At 43.2% G+C, this 14860-nt stretch overlaps 1 long non-coding RNA gene across 1 annotated transcript; it reads left to right on the forward strand.

Annotated features, from left to right (window-relative positions):
- Positions 1-2724: 2724 nt before the first annotated feature.
- On the forward strand, positions 2725-14577 carry LOC144586296 (uncharacterized). The gene is made up of 2 exons (XR_013541040.1): positions 2725-4315; positions 7087-14577. It is a non-coding gene; the product is annotated as an uncharacterized LOC144586296 (long non-coding RNA).
- Positions 14578-14860: the final 283 nt, after the last annotated feature.

Below are 14860 nucleotides of genomic sequence, written 5' to 3' on the forward strand. Positions count from 1 at the left end.
AAGAAGTAAAAAATTCCAGATCCTGAGGTTGGAATATAGGAGAAGTAAATGCAGATAGACATTCCATTGTATATTTGTTTCCTTATAAATGAAAAATACCAGTGATAGGAAGTGGTTTGGTTTAGAAGTAATGGTTCCCATTATAAAACTATGCTGTGAAACATCTCACACTTACACGCTCCTCTGTTCATTTGTGTGCCAGAGGAAGAGACAGAAAGCTTCGGCTTTTTGTTCTAAACTAAATTTCTCTGTGATATCCAGATGTGTGGAACAACAGAAAATTAAACAACAGTTCATGAAAATTAGCCAATCACACCGTGGTTTCAGATCATCAATATATTCTCAAATTAGACTGTAAACACACCAAGCTCCTCACATTCAAACATCCAAGTGGTGCATGAAAGAGGGCCTTCTCTGTCACTACTCCCAGACTCTGGAACGCCCTCCCAAGGAAAGCCAGGCTGGCTCCCATCTTTGCTGTCCTTCCACAAGCAGGCAAAGACCTTTCTCTTCAAGCAGGCTTTTAATGACTGATGGCTGAGAGGGTTTTTTAATGGATTGTTGTGCTCTGCAAGCGGGATCTGAAGGCCTTAGAAATGGACCTCAACAGATAGGAAAACTTGACATCTGAGCGTTCAGCCTGGAGGCAGGTGGCACATTATGGTCTCTCCCAATTTGAAGAGGCAGTTGTCCAGCAGGCTGAGGCAAAGGCAGTCCTAAAACCAGCAAAATCAGGGAGCTGGACAGGGGACAGATTGTATTTGTCCTCATTGTGGACGGGATTGTCACTCTCGAATTGGCCTTCTCAGCCACACCAGACATTGTTCCAAGACCTCTATTCAAAGCAGGTTACCATAGTCTCTCGAGAATGAATGATGCCTATAGGAATATGCTCTGTTGTTTTAAATGTGTTTTAATATTGATCTTAGTTACTATTTTAATATAATATTTGTTTAATTCTTTTTTAATATTTGTATACTTACTGTTTTAGCTTTAAATACTGTTCTCATGATGTAAGCCGTCTTGGGTCCTTTTGGGGAGAAAGGCGGCATAGAAATATTTCAATAATTAATATTTAATAAAATAATTGATTTAATTTAAATAATAATTTGAATAATTAATATTTAATATTAATTAAATAATTAATATTTAACATTATTTTTACAGCACTGTCCTCCATAAAAGTACCTGAGGCAGCTTACATCATTTGAAAAGATAGTTAAAATGATACATTATTCAAATATTTTTTAAAAAAATAAACATAGTATTAAATGTTAAATAAAAGGATTACTGAAGCAGATTAGAAGCAACCATCCTGATTTTAAAAAAAACTCTTATAGAGTCACTATACAGTCATTAAGGGAATGCCTCCCCCGAAAAGAGAGGTCTCCACTTGCTTGCAGAAGGATAGCAAAGAGGGAGCCAGACTGGCTTCCCGTGGGAGGGAGTTCCAGAATTCACAGGTTATAGGATTTTCTGTCCACTGCCAGCAAATCCTATTGGTTCAAGCGTCTATTTACATCCTTTTGCGGTGATGACCCCACCCACCCCCACATGTGTATCATACTTTTTGTTCTGTCCAGGGTCGATCTGAAATCTGCCCTACCACTTTCTGGGAGAGGGTCAGTCTCTCCATGTGAACCCATCAGAGAGACAAGAGCTGCCCCCCTCTGAAAAATGTCTGGTCTGAGAGATAAGAACTTGCTTGTGCCAGACCGACCCTCCTGTCAGCGCTTCTACGGAAACAAAACAGGGAGAGGTGGATAGGGAGGAATGTGTTACGTATTCCGAAAATAGCAGGGAGCCCTCTGACTGGCAGATCTTCTGACAGCCATCTAAACACAGAAGGAGTTTTAACATCCCGTGTCCAATTATACTATGATGCTTATTGGAATGAGATGTGAAAGAAAAGTGGCATAATTGGGTTTGGAAAGAACTGCAGACATTTGCAGATTACTTTGTCGATAGTTATTAGTTAAAATGGGCCATTGCACAGCATGTCCTGGCTTAGTCTGTATAGAACGCTGGAAAGCAAGGGTGTGAAGGGCACAGGAGGGAGGGACCCCTCCTTCATTTCCTTGGCTCCTCTCTGCTTCCCTTTGAAGCAACTGGCAAGGGAACCATTTTGAAAACTCCATGTTGGGGGCGGGAGATGCAAAAGAGGAGGTGTGTGTGCACCCATCCTGGATGTGTGGGCTGAGGTAAGTTGCCAGTCACCCTTCATGTGGGAAACTTGTTTCTGTGTACAGGGAGTACCTGATGGTGGTACTTGCTGCAGCACGGCCTATGTACCTACTGTGAGTGTTTCCCTGGACAAACTTATAAAAAGGCCCAGGAGCAGTAGCTGTTGGGCACAGTCTGGGAACATGTGGGCTGCAAATGGTGTTGGCCCAGGCAGTAGTGAGGGATGATGGGAGTTGTGTAAAAAAACACAACAACAACATGGAGGGCTACTACATATTGTGTACAGTTGCTGTAGGGTCAGAAAACTGGGACTACAGCTTGAAGCTTTGCTTATGGGAGAGAAAGCAAAATCTCAACTGGCTTTTAATACAGTGCATTTCTCTCCGGCCTTTCTCCTGCCATGCAAGGCCAGGTGTTGTACGCAGGGTGCAACTTTCCAGTCAGGTACTGACCAGATTCAGGCCAGCTTAACTGCAGCAAATGGCTGCCTCATCTGCTATCTGACATACAAGGGCAACAAAAGAGAAATGGAACTGGGGTGGTGGCGCTGCGGGCTAAACCGCAGAAGCCTGTGCTGCAGGGTCAGAAGACCAAGCAGTCGCAAGATCGAATCCATGCGACGGAGTGAGCTCCCGTTGCTTTGTCCCAGCTCCCGCCAACCTAGCGGTTCGAAAGCATGCAAATGCAAGTAGATCAATAGGGACCACCTCGGTGGGAAGGTAACAGCGTTCCGTGTCTAAGTCGCACTGGCCATGTGACCACAGAAGATTGTCTTTGGACAAACGCTGGCTCTATAGCTTGGAAACAGGGATGAGCACCGCCCCCTAGAGTTGGACACGACTGGACAAAAATTGTCAAGGGGAATCTTTACCTTTACCTTTTTAAGGCTATAATCAGGCCCTTCTAATGAAGCATTTGAGGAAGAAACTAGTGAAAAGAAGAAAAACGCTTAGCAAGCATGAATTATTTGTTTATAATGTACCTGGAATATCCTGGTCCTAGCTCTGAAATTCTGCTGAACATGTGTAGTTCATGAGCGCAGATCCTTCATTTAGCCTCAGAGTAGAACCTGTGTTCAGCTGGAGTAATACCTACAGTAGTCAACACAGACTTATAGTAGCAGTCAAGTTGAGGGCCCAAATCCCAGTGGGGTACAGTTGCAACAGGTACCGTTGGTGCTGACTGTCAGACATTTCAGACACCATGATCCAACTGCAATCTTGGTGGTGAAATCTGAGCTTTTAAGTAGCCACAATCACAAGCGAGTGAAGCAATAAAGAAGTTTGGTGTAGTCCACTAGCCCCCTTGGTGCCAAGGCTCAAACCAACATTGCTATGCTGCATGCCCTGTAGACATAGGGCTGTATGGGACCCAGCCCCCTTGCGTGTGATAAAACATAAGCCATACATATGATGGACTTAACTCCTGGTTCTGCCCATTTTTATTTTTAGAATTCTGCTTTGTGATGGAAAGAGTGCAGGAACTTGTGGGTGCTTATATGTTGTTGTTGCATGCCATCAAGTCATCTCCGAGCAACCCTATGAATGAGCAATTTCCAAAATGTGCTGTCATGCAGTAATCCTGCCTCAAATTTACAATATTATGGCATGTACAGACCGTCATATTTCATTTGTTTTGCAATCCTCCTGTTTTGTGTTTTTCCCCTGCCTCTTCCACATTCTTTTTTACCAGAAAAAGAATGCATTAAGAAGAAAAAAGTTTGATAAATACACAACGACTGTTAACTCTGCAAGCCATTCCTCCCACAGTGGTGGATTTACAGGTTATAGAGATCATTCAGTGTACAGCATGGAGCCAACAGGCCAGCTATGAGATATATTTGTTTCCGTAGTGACATCTAGTGGCCAAATACTGTATAGGCATAACCGCTTACTCTTTTCCTTAGGGGAAAATCCATTACCTTGAAAATTGCCTGATCTTGAACGTCTTAAGCAAAAAACCAAAGGCAAAAAAGCAAAACAAGCAACCCTGAAGTCTTCCATTACTTTATTTCATCTTACAGGGACCAGTATGGCCTTTCTTTCTACTTGGAAAATGATGTTGTTGTTGGGTGTCCTTCGACTGCTTTTGTGAAGCTCTTCTCCAACCTCCCGAGAAACACAACAACCAGGTATGAACAACTGGAACTCTCTTTATTCCAGTTCTTAGATGTCCTTTCAAAAAGGACTCAAGGAATTTCGTAATTGTTAAAATATGCAAATGTTTTTTTTTTAAAAAACAACAAGAACAACACTATGCCAACAGTGTATGTAAATTACAAAATTACAGCTCCAACAATGAATTCATAAGGCAGGGCTCATCATTCTGTTACAGGACAACTAACTACCTTAAAATAGTTTGGGCAGATTCTGTTTCTCTGCACAGAGTTAGGAGGCTGCTGGCTCTCCTACAACATTAACCCTCAAGCAGCCAGAATGTTTTCTACAGTATGTACTTTATACTACAGGATTAAAATCCAGACCATATGGAACTGTATTACTGTGCCTGCCCAAGGGGACTGAATTGGCAGACCCTTGTCACATTCAGTCAATTCAGTACCCTCCAGAAGCAATCCCTGCTGAGGAGAGTTCCACAGGTAGGTCTCTGCTCCAGTATCTGTTGCGCTGACGTGGGACATCTTTTTTCAGTGCATCAGGGTTTGTTTCTCTGGCATCACTGTAAGGGATGCAGCTTGATTCCAGCGGCAACCCTAGGGGTGATGTATTCTATTTACAAACTTCCTGTCTGCATAAGAGAAGTATGCAATGCCTTGGATGGGTGAGCTTCTTCCCATTTACTTTTGAAGAGAAATGGTTGGGCAACAAAATGTAGTACTTCTGCTCCAAAGCAAATTCTTTCCCATTGTCTATCTGAGAAGGATCAAACGCATGCATCTGTATTGTGCACTTTGTGTGTTACTGGAACTTCTTGGATCAAGGAATGTGGGCTCTCTCCAGGGTTGCAATGTTCTTTGCCATACATGCCCTGCTTGTTGTGACCTTCCAGAGGGCACCCCAGGAGAATGCTGGGCTATAAAGACCCTTGATCCGATTCAACAACTGAGTTCCTAATAAGGCAGAAATAGCTTGCAATAGATGATACCACTCTGATGGCAGAAAGTGAGGAGGAACTAAAGAACCTTGTAATGAGGGTGAAAAAGGAGAGTGCAAAAAATGGTCTGGAGCTCAACATAAAAAAAACAAAGATCATGGCCACTAATCCCATCACCTCCTGGCAAACAGAATGGGAAGATATGGAGGCAGTGACATATTTTATTTTCTTGGGCTCCATGATCACTGCAGGTGGTGACAGCAGCCACGAAATTAAAAGACCCCTGCTTCTTGGAAGGAAAGCGATGACAAACCTAGACAGCATCTTAAAAAGCAGAGACATCACCTTGCCAACAAAGGTCCGCATAATCAAAGCTATGGTTTTTCCAGTAGCGATGTATGGAAGTGAGAGATGGACCATAAAGAAGGCTGACCACCAAATAATTGATGTTTTTGAATTGTGGTGCTGGAGGAGATTGTTGAGAGTCTCTTGGACTGCAAGGAAAACAAACCTCTCCATTTTGAAGGAAATCAACCCTGAGTGCTCACTGGAAGGACAGATCCTGAAGCTGAGACTGCAATACTTTGGGCATCTCATGAGCAGAGAAGACTCCCTGGGAAAGACCCTGATGTTGGGAAAGTGTGAAGGCAAGAAGAGAAGGGTACGACAGAGGACGAGATGGTTGGACAATGTCATCAAAGCTACCAACATGAATTTGACCAAACTCTGGAAGGTAGTGGAAGACAGGAGGGCCTGGCATGCTCTGGTCCATGGGTTCATGAAGAGTTGGACATGACTTAACGACTAAACAACAACAACATCACATTGCAGTTCAGATGTGGCCAAGCGCAAAGGCAACATGCATAGATCCCTGTGAAATAATCAGCTTTTAACCTCAGATGTTTGGCCAGGAAGGGGAGAGTGATTCCAATAATTGAGATCCTGAGAGAATTTTTTTCCGAAATATAAATGTACATTGAAATATTTGAGCAACATGATAATGCCCTAATGTCTACATTAGTTGTACAGTATATTCTGAATTTGGTGTTTGGATGTTTTTATCAAAGCACATTAGTCAAGAGTCCTCAGCAGTCACAGCAGAATGTTGAGAACATTTCTGTAAAGAGCTCAAAGTATTTCTTCAGTACCTTGTTGAGCTTGCATCTTGTGCTAGGGGAACGAGTTCTAGTCCCCTTCCCCCTTCCCCTTCCCACTACTTTTTCTGAACAGCTAATTGGCAAGATTTCAATTTTTTAAAAGAGAGTGGTTTGAGTGCAGCTGCAGCTGCTGGACTGAGAAAGGATGGAAAAGAAATCCGCTGGGTTCACATTTCCCCATGAAAGTATTCACTTTGCACCTCCTAGTACTAGTTACAGGACAAAGCACACATTGCTTGGAAATTCCGACATTTCTGAGGCTTGTGATATATTTCAGCAAGGACAAATGCACACAAAATCATGTGTGCCTCTGAAAAATGCACCCAGCTAAACATGCCACTGTTTCTCATAGCTGCACAGCTATGCTTTAGTCAGTAGAGGAAATGCATTAAAACCCTATGTGAGGTGGAAAAACTGTACTCTTTAAAAAATCATATGTACAAATTTCAATATGTGAACAAAAAAAATTTTTGCCATTGGAAAAAGAGTTGGGGTGGGATCAGTGGGCTGGTAGGATTCTGTGAAATGCAAGGAAAGCAGCTTGATATATATTGACTTTAAAAAACAAACAATTTATAGCCCCAAAGGAGCCACTAAAATCACAACAACAACACCTTCTTAGTGGTTCTGTGTTGCTCTTTCATGTGATATGGTAGAAAAGGCTATCTCACTTCAGAATTCTTCTGTCCCACAGTGAAAATGAATATGGCAGCACCTAGATGGTACAAGAAGGCTATCTCGGCGAGCAACAACAGAAACCATACACCTCAAGAGGAGCCTCCCACCTTCTGTAATGGATCAGCCAAGAATCTTACTATATTGATTACTTTACACACACAAGACTGGTGTGCCTGCATGCTTCAATGGAAACAATTCTTACGAGGCGGCACATGTCTGGACATGAAATAGCCCTCAGGCACACCATTGGTTAAAAAGCTTTTGGTTGGAATGTTCCAGACAAGGAAGAATTTGGGGCACAAGGAAAACAATCGCTGCTACTCCTACACTTCCCTCTGACACCACTGTATCTCCCTAGCTGAGCAATTTTCTCCTCCCTCAGCTTGCCTCCGTGGTCAACAGTGGTGCCAACTATTATAGCTTGTGGCAGAATTGCAGAAGTCAGCAAAGGAATGCCATGTTTCCCTGATTTTTATCTAGAATATGGGTGCATTACACATAGATCACAGGGTCTGTGTGACCACCCCCCCCCCAGAACTTAGTTGAGCAGCCTCCATACCCCTTCCCACTCCTGCTGCACGCTTCCCTTCCTTCTTCCAACTCGTTTCCCCGGCACTTGGCTCTATGGGAGCAGAAATGCCCAGTGGTAGCCCAAACTCTCCTACCAGCTAGATGGCCAGAAGTGCCAGCAATTTCTATCTTTAACACCCCTCCACTCTTTCTTTCTTTCTTTCTTTCTTTCTTTCTTTCTTTCTTTCTTTCTTTCTTTCTTTCTTTCTTTCTTTCTTTCTTTCTTTCTTTCTTTCTTTCTTTCTTTCTTTCTTCCTTCCTTCCTTCCTTCCTTCCTTCCTTCCTTCCTCCCTTCCTCCCTCCCTCCCTCCCTCCCTCCCTCCCTCCCTCCTTCCTCCTTCCTTCCTTCCTTCCTTCCTTCCTTCCTTCCTTCCTTCCTTCCTTCCTTCCTTCCTTCCTTCCTTCCTTCCTTCCTTCCTTCCTTCCTTCCTTCCTTCCTTCCTTCCTTCCTTCCACTCCTCCTCAGGGCCCAAGGGCCTCGCCCCCTTCTCTATAAGAGAGGGGGAGGGCAGGCTCTCTGGAGCACAGACTTGGCTGTACAAAGCAGCCAGTGCTGCCCTCCACAGAGATGGCAGAACCATGGTCAGTTTATATGTGTTTGGCGAACTTCAGAGACACTCAGTTTGTTCAAACAGTGAAGACACAGGAGATCTCCCGAGAGAATAGCATAGTTCGACACTCCTTGGACTCTGCTGCCTGAAGTGGTACTTCACTGCACCAAATGGCTGAGCTGGCCCTGGCAGTGGTGGCCACTGGAGCACAGGAAAGATCAAGGGCTATAGCTCTGCTTTCTTCAGTCATCCTGAGGCAGCTTTTCCCCCAACTCAGCATAACTGTGTGCACGTGAACACATGTAAGCACCAGGTGCACCCCCTTTAGAACAGAAACGGTTGCATGTGCCTAATCTAGATCAAACTGGAAACTGGAAAAATTCAAAAAGAAGGTTTATCTTAACAAACCTATTCCTGAACCTTGGCTTCTGGAATTTTTTCCTTCACTCTTTCCTAGACGGATATTTTAAATTTTTAATTGTAGAAGTGAATTACAGTAGTGGACTTTGTTTTTATGGACAGTATCCAAACGTGTAAACTCTGCAGGGAGGGAAGGTTAAAGGCAAGGTTTAGACATATAATTCTGTAGGACAAAAGTCCCATCAGATTTTGGAAGCAACACTCTGATCTTGGACACACCGTGGAAAATGTCTACTCTTCATCTCTCCTGTGTTGGGAGCTCTGGTGTCACAGGTGGGATCAGTAGCACGTGGCGGATCTAGGGGATCCTGAGCACCCAGGCCCAGCCCTCACTCACATCCTCAATATGGGAGAGGCTATTGGACAAGCCCTGGCGCTGCTCCCTGCGTGATTCCTTCCCTATGGCATGCCATGAAACAAAACAAAACAGAAGCCGCTGCAGGAGGGAATCCAAAGTCATTTCTTCTTCCCACCACAAGCCTAGTAGGGGCTTTGGGCACGTTGGAATACTTCATTTAACTGTAGAATTGCCCTTACAGTTAACAAACCCTGAGGCACTGCATTCACCTTAGCTGAGCACCCTGTCAAGACAGTTTGCAGGACAGATATCTGGTTTGCCCACCCTGAACACCAGCCCTCCTTACCACACATACATACACAATCCTCCTGACCCCTGACTTGGGGCTTGACAAGACAGACAAAAGCACAGCACCAGATGAGCACTGGCAATTGTTCTCCCCCCAAAGAGCAGGATTTACAAAAAGAGCAAATATCATCCTTAAGCTTTTCAAAAATTATTCCTTATACACTGATGTTCTCACTGCATTTTTGCCTCTGCAGTCCTCTCACCCTGAATGTTTAAAAAGACACTGGACTGAATTAGTTAAGAGTCTACAGACTGAAAGCCTATTGAAATCAATTTTCTATAGGAAGCACTGTAGTGCTAATCTCCACCACAACGCTTGGTACAAAATAATGCCCTCCTCCTTGAAACAACAACAACAGAAGAAGACTGAAGTCAGAGGAAGGGGCATGGATAATAGTTACTAGGCTCTGCATCATCTGGCAAGCATGAGGGGGAAGAAACACGAAATGACTAGCGCTGAACCAGGTATCTAAAACTTGCACTTAAACTGTGTGGCACATTTTTGCTACGGCTTCTCCAAAAAGGATTTGACTAGGAAATCCCTACTGCTTCAGGATGAAATTAAGTTTTGAAGCTTTTTCTAAGTACACAACCAATTTTTCTATAGTTTTGTCATTGCAAACATGAGCAACATTTTTTTCTTTTAGGATGCTATATGAGATTTTCACCTCCAAATCCTACATTGTCCCAGAACAAAATAATTGGGAATATTTGCTTTATCACTTCTGCAGCCTAGCAAACCTTAGAAAACAGATTCTGTTTCAGCCATATAATAACAGAAGAAATAATTAAATGGTTGAAGAAATTGCAATTATATGTACTTTATGTTAATGTTTTTAGCTTAAGAGAACATACAGGTTTGTCTTCTAGAAGACATGAACAAGTACAGTAATGTATTTAAAAAACAAAGTTCCTAGCTTCTTTCCCTGGTCACATTGAAATTATAGACTGTTTTTGACCAGAAAAAGAGTGGCTCGAACAGTGTTATCTCAGCCATTTGCTAAATCTTCTTTTGTATACATGGAGGGGCATAAATTGCATGCATATTAAGTGTTGGATTAATTTAATTTATCCACAGTCACAGAAAATTCATCCTGTATCCAAGGGGCCCCATTTTACTTGATTCTTCTTTGATCTTCTTACTTGCTCCTGTGTCTATTCCAGATGGTACAATTAGCATCTTGTCCTGAGGGGAGATTGTTTGTTTGTTCAGTCGACGTGTCCGACTCTTCGTGACCCCATGGACCAGAGCACGCCAGGCCCTCCTATCTTCCACCGCCTCCCGGAGTTGTGTCAAATTCATGTTGGTTGCTTCGATGACACTGTCCAACCATCTCATCCTCGGTCGTCCCCTTCTCCTCTTGCCTTCACACGAGATACTCTTCATCATTCTTCCATTTGGCAAAATGTCATTCGTTGTGTTCCTAACCATTTTAATTTGCTTTTAATTTGACCTACGTTTCAAATACGTCCATAATTTAAAACTGTGCAACACTTTGATACAAAGAGAGAAGGCTGGAATTCCTGTGCGTCATAGTTTCTAAGACTCTTCTCAGCATGACCAACAGACAAAGTAGGCCGGGTTCTGTACACGCATTGCTTAAGTCCGCTTGTCCCAGTTCTCTTCCTCCTAGGATGAAAGTGACCATAAAGAAGAGAACCTGCAGGAGCAAGACAACAGCAGAACCATCATCTTCCTTGTTAGCCTCATTGCTCACATGCATTCATAGATCTCAGGGCTGCAACTAGAAAAAGAGTTAATATCTGAGCAAAACTCTTCCCTTCTACCTCCTTCCGTGCTGTATCCTCAATTGTAATTAATTTTATTTACTCCAATAATAGTCATCATCTTCTTCAAAAGAGAGCAAATAGGATGCAATCAGGAATAGGAGTTGGTGAAGGCCCTCTGCTGCACACAGTGAGACCTCCAGTATGAGCCCCATACAACTATATGCTAATGTGCTCCCTTTCCTCTCACACAAGTCAATTTTCCCCACAGACTTCCTTGGAGAGAGTAAATATAGTCTGTCACACTGGCAGAGATTTCTCTGGGTAAAAATAAACATCAAGGTTCTTGTGCCCTACTTCATTTTTTTAAAAAGAGTCTTAGTCTTGGATGGCGCTAGCATACAATTTTGTCCAGCTTTGAACCATCAACAGTGTCTTTGTTTGTTCTCCATGGGTTGCATTTAGTTAAGCTTAACTGCAGTTTGGGGACCTTTCTCCCATCATGGAATAATCCCCGGCTGCTTTGGAAAGCTGCTTGCTGCTCTATTCAATTCTTCTGCTTCTGTGGTTGTATCCTTAGCAGCCAACCTTGGTGAGACCTTCATTCTTAATTCCTCCACCTGGCCTTGAATGCCGATGTTTCAGCTCCATCTGTTCTGCACATTCTGGAAATGTATATGCAACACAAGGACCCTACAGCAATTGCCTACTATGTCTGTTGGCCAGGCTGATCAAATTTTCCTGTCACCTAAGGAGAAAGAGATGGTTTTCAAAGCTACAATGAACTGTGTGCAGGAAGCAGCAAAGTCCCACCACTGGAAGATCAATCACATTTTTATAGCAAAATAAAAGGGCAGATTCTACTCTTTATGATGTAAAGAAGAAACCAAAGAAGTATTGGCATATGGAAGCCACTGAGGAGGATCTCAACTCACTGCTGTCATGAGCTGAGAGTAGTGCTGCTTCTGTTGTTTTTCTTACAATTACTGCAGTTTACTTAAGAGTAGCATATTTTTGTGGGCAAGAACCTAAGAGGCTAAAAACATTGTGCCCAGTACGCCTCACTGGATGTACTTGTTGTATTTCACTTACCTGCCTGTCATTCATCTCTGAACAGCTTGATGTTCCCACATTTTTTAAAAAAAAATTAAGTAGAAGCCTGTTGTCATTATAGTGGCTTGTCATACATTATTATACTCCCAGGTAATCCTTATTGTCCAAGAGGCACTTGATCTGTACTCAATACAAAAGTTCTCAGGATGGCCATAAGGTTACATAAACAACTTGATGCTTCTGCTGCCTAATGAGAAGAGACGTGGAGCCCCATATTGTACTGAAGCGCTGACCCTTTCAAGGTCCGTTTTGAAGAACTCTCCAAAGTCCAGAGATGGCTAGGGGATTCTAGGCAATGTGCTCCAAATGCATGCATGCCTGCCTGTTTGTCCAAGCTCTGTCTCTGCATCCTTCTCTAGTCCTTCATGCATACAAGTCAGGTTTTGCACTCCAAGCATCAGGAAGAAATTATATCTGTGACTGTAAAGCTGCTGATTCCCAAAGTCTGCTGAAGTGGCATTGTAAGGCATTGTGTAACATAAAGGCAATTTCTATGTCTATACAGTATTCTAATCTATAATGTGGCTCCGCTCAAAGACTGTTTGGCCCCTACAGAAAACCAAAGCACGCCCCTTTCGCCTCCAATAGACAGGTGGGAAACCAAGGGTCTCATGGCAGGGAGCCTGTCTCTCCCACACCTCCTTATCCGAACACTTCCACACTGGGGGAGCGAGCACGAGGGGGAGAGCTCCGCCGGTCAACCCAGCAGCTCCTCAGACTCTCACCAACAGCCCCACCCCACCCCCCCAAATGTTTGAAAGCGCCTCTCCCCCGCCTAGTACCTCATATCTCAGGAGCTCAATAAACATTCATTTCCATAGCAACCAATTCCGGCTGCGCTCACCGGTGGTAGATTTCTCCCACTAATGAGATGAAACAAGAGACGCTCGCTCTTCACTCAGTACAGCAGGAAGGAAATGTTTGGCTTGAGAACCTGTTGCAAGGCGAGGTGAGGGGGGGGAGTGAGGGCCATGGAGGGGAGGGAGCAAAGGTTGAGAAGAGAGGCCACAGAGTTCTGAGGCAATGTTCCAAAATATATTCCCCACTCTATTCTTATTTTTTTTTTAGTAAGTCAGAGCAAACATTATTGTGAGCATAATAAAGAATTGTCAGTCTCAACTCGATTTTACAATCTTACAATTCACCGCTCTTTGTGCAGTGAATATAACCTTTGCAGCCATTCACCAGCAGTGAAAATAATGAAAGTTCCTTCTTTTCTCTCCCTGTGGTACTTGTGGTATCCAGCATGCACGCATTTTGGAGCTGTCTTGGGGACTGGTCTGTCCCTCGTGCTGTTGCTCCAGAGTTTTAGGCATAGCAAAGCAAGCACAAGTTTGGAAGATCCTTTTCGAGAAAATATATCCGTCTCAGTCCCAAGTTTCAGGCAAGAGACTTGTTTACGAGAAAGATGCTCTTTCAGGAGTGGGGTTAGGTAATTTCAGATCCTGTACTTAATTGTCTGATGAGGAGACAGCCTCCGTAGATCCTGAGGTATATTATTTCACTAACTTCAAAATCCAGTAAGTTGGTGCCTTTGGGGTCCCTCTTGCTGACTCTTCTTTGACGGTTACCAGACTGCCTGTACACCTTTCTGGAGGTGAACAAGCAGTGAAGAGAAGGAGCATCCATTTAGGAAGATCCTAAGATTGGCAGTGGGTCTCCCACTGGGCCTGAGAAAGTGCAAATAAGAACATATCCTGATGATGGCCTGGTTATAATATTCACAACTCCCTCTTTCACTCTCTCTATGTCTGTGTGGAGTGGGACTTTCCAAAGTCACAAAGGGAGAAATCTGTCCATCCTGCTATTCCAAAGGTGAGTTTCAGGGTGTGGTGTTATGTTCAGGTAGAAAAACTGCCAACTCTTTCAATATTGTCAGTTGTCTTTTAATGATGTCAGCTGCCTCTTTATACTCATTGTTTTCAGCTTTAAATGTTGTATTTCATTGATGTAAGCCACCTCGGGTCCTCTTTAAGGAGAAAGGTAGGGTAAAAAAAAATATTGTAAGTACATAATAAATAAAAATAAATAAACTTCCAACAGCAAGGAAAGGCAAAGTGCAGCACAATATTCTTATCAAGTATTCCAGCACAACCCCAGGCCTCCACCCACATCCCATGTCCCAAATGCCTGAACCTGACCAAAAACATTCAGGCCCCCAAACTGCAAGCGACACCTTTCGGAACCCTCAGGGACCAAATTGCTCTACAAATAAAATTCTTCTCAACATCTATTTTAGACCTTAAAAGGCCTTTTGCACAACGCTTGGAAGCAACAGGTCAGTACAAAATCCTCCACATCATTTATCCCAGGAGCAAGAAAAACAAAAGAAATGAAGAGTAAATGCGAGAGAAATGAGCCAGCCAGGGTATCAACCTTCCCCCAAGAGGAATTTCTTCCCCACGGCTGTTGCCAGAACCGAAGAAGCCAGCCACCTAGAGCTCCTTGGAGGAAAGGTGAAGAACAAAAGTAATAAAAATATTTTTTAAAACAATCAGACAAAAACAAAAGAAAAATAAAAAAAATAAAGAAGACACCTTAAAGACTAACTGCTATATTTTAATGTGTCATGGACGAGCCCACTTCCTTAAAAAAAAAAAAAATCCTCAAACACTCACAGTGCAACTTTGAGCATGCTTGATTAGAACGAAATCTTACCGAGTCCAAAGGCTCCATTACACCACAGTAAGTGTGCTTAGGCAAGTGGTTTAATGACACCAGACGCTCAGAGGTGTAGACTTTTTGATTAGCAGGGATGCGGA

This window comes from Pogona vitticeps, chromosome 2 (genome assembly GCF_051106095.1).
Source record: "Pogona vitticeps strain Pit_001003342236 chromosome 2, PviZW2.1, whole genome shotgun sequence".
Taxonomy (NCBI): Eukaryota; Metazoa; Chordata; class Lepidosauria; order Squamata; family Agamidae; genus Pogona; species Pogona vitticeps.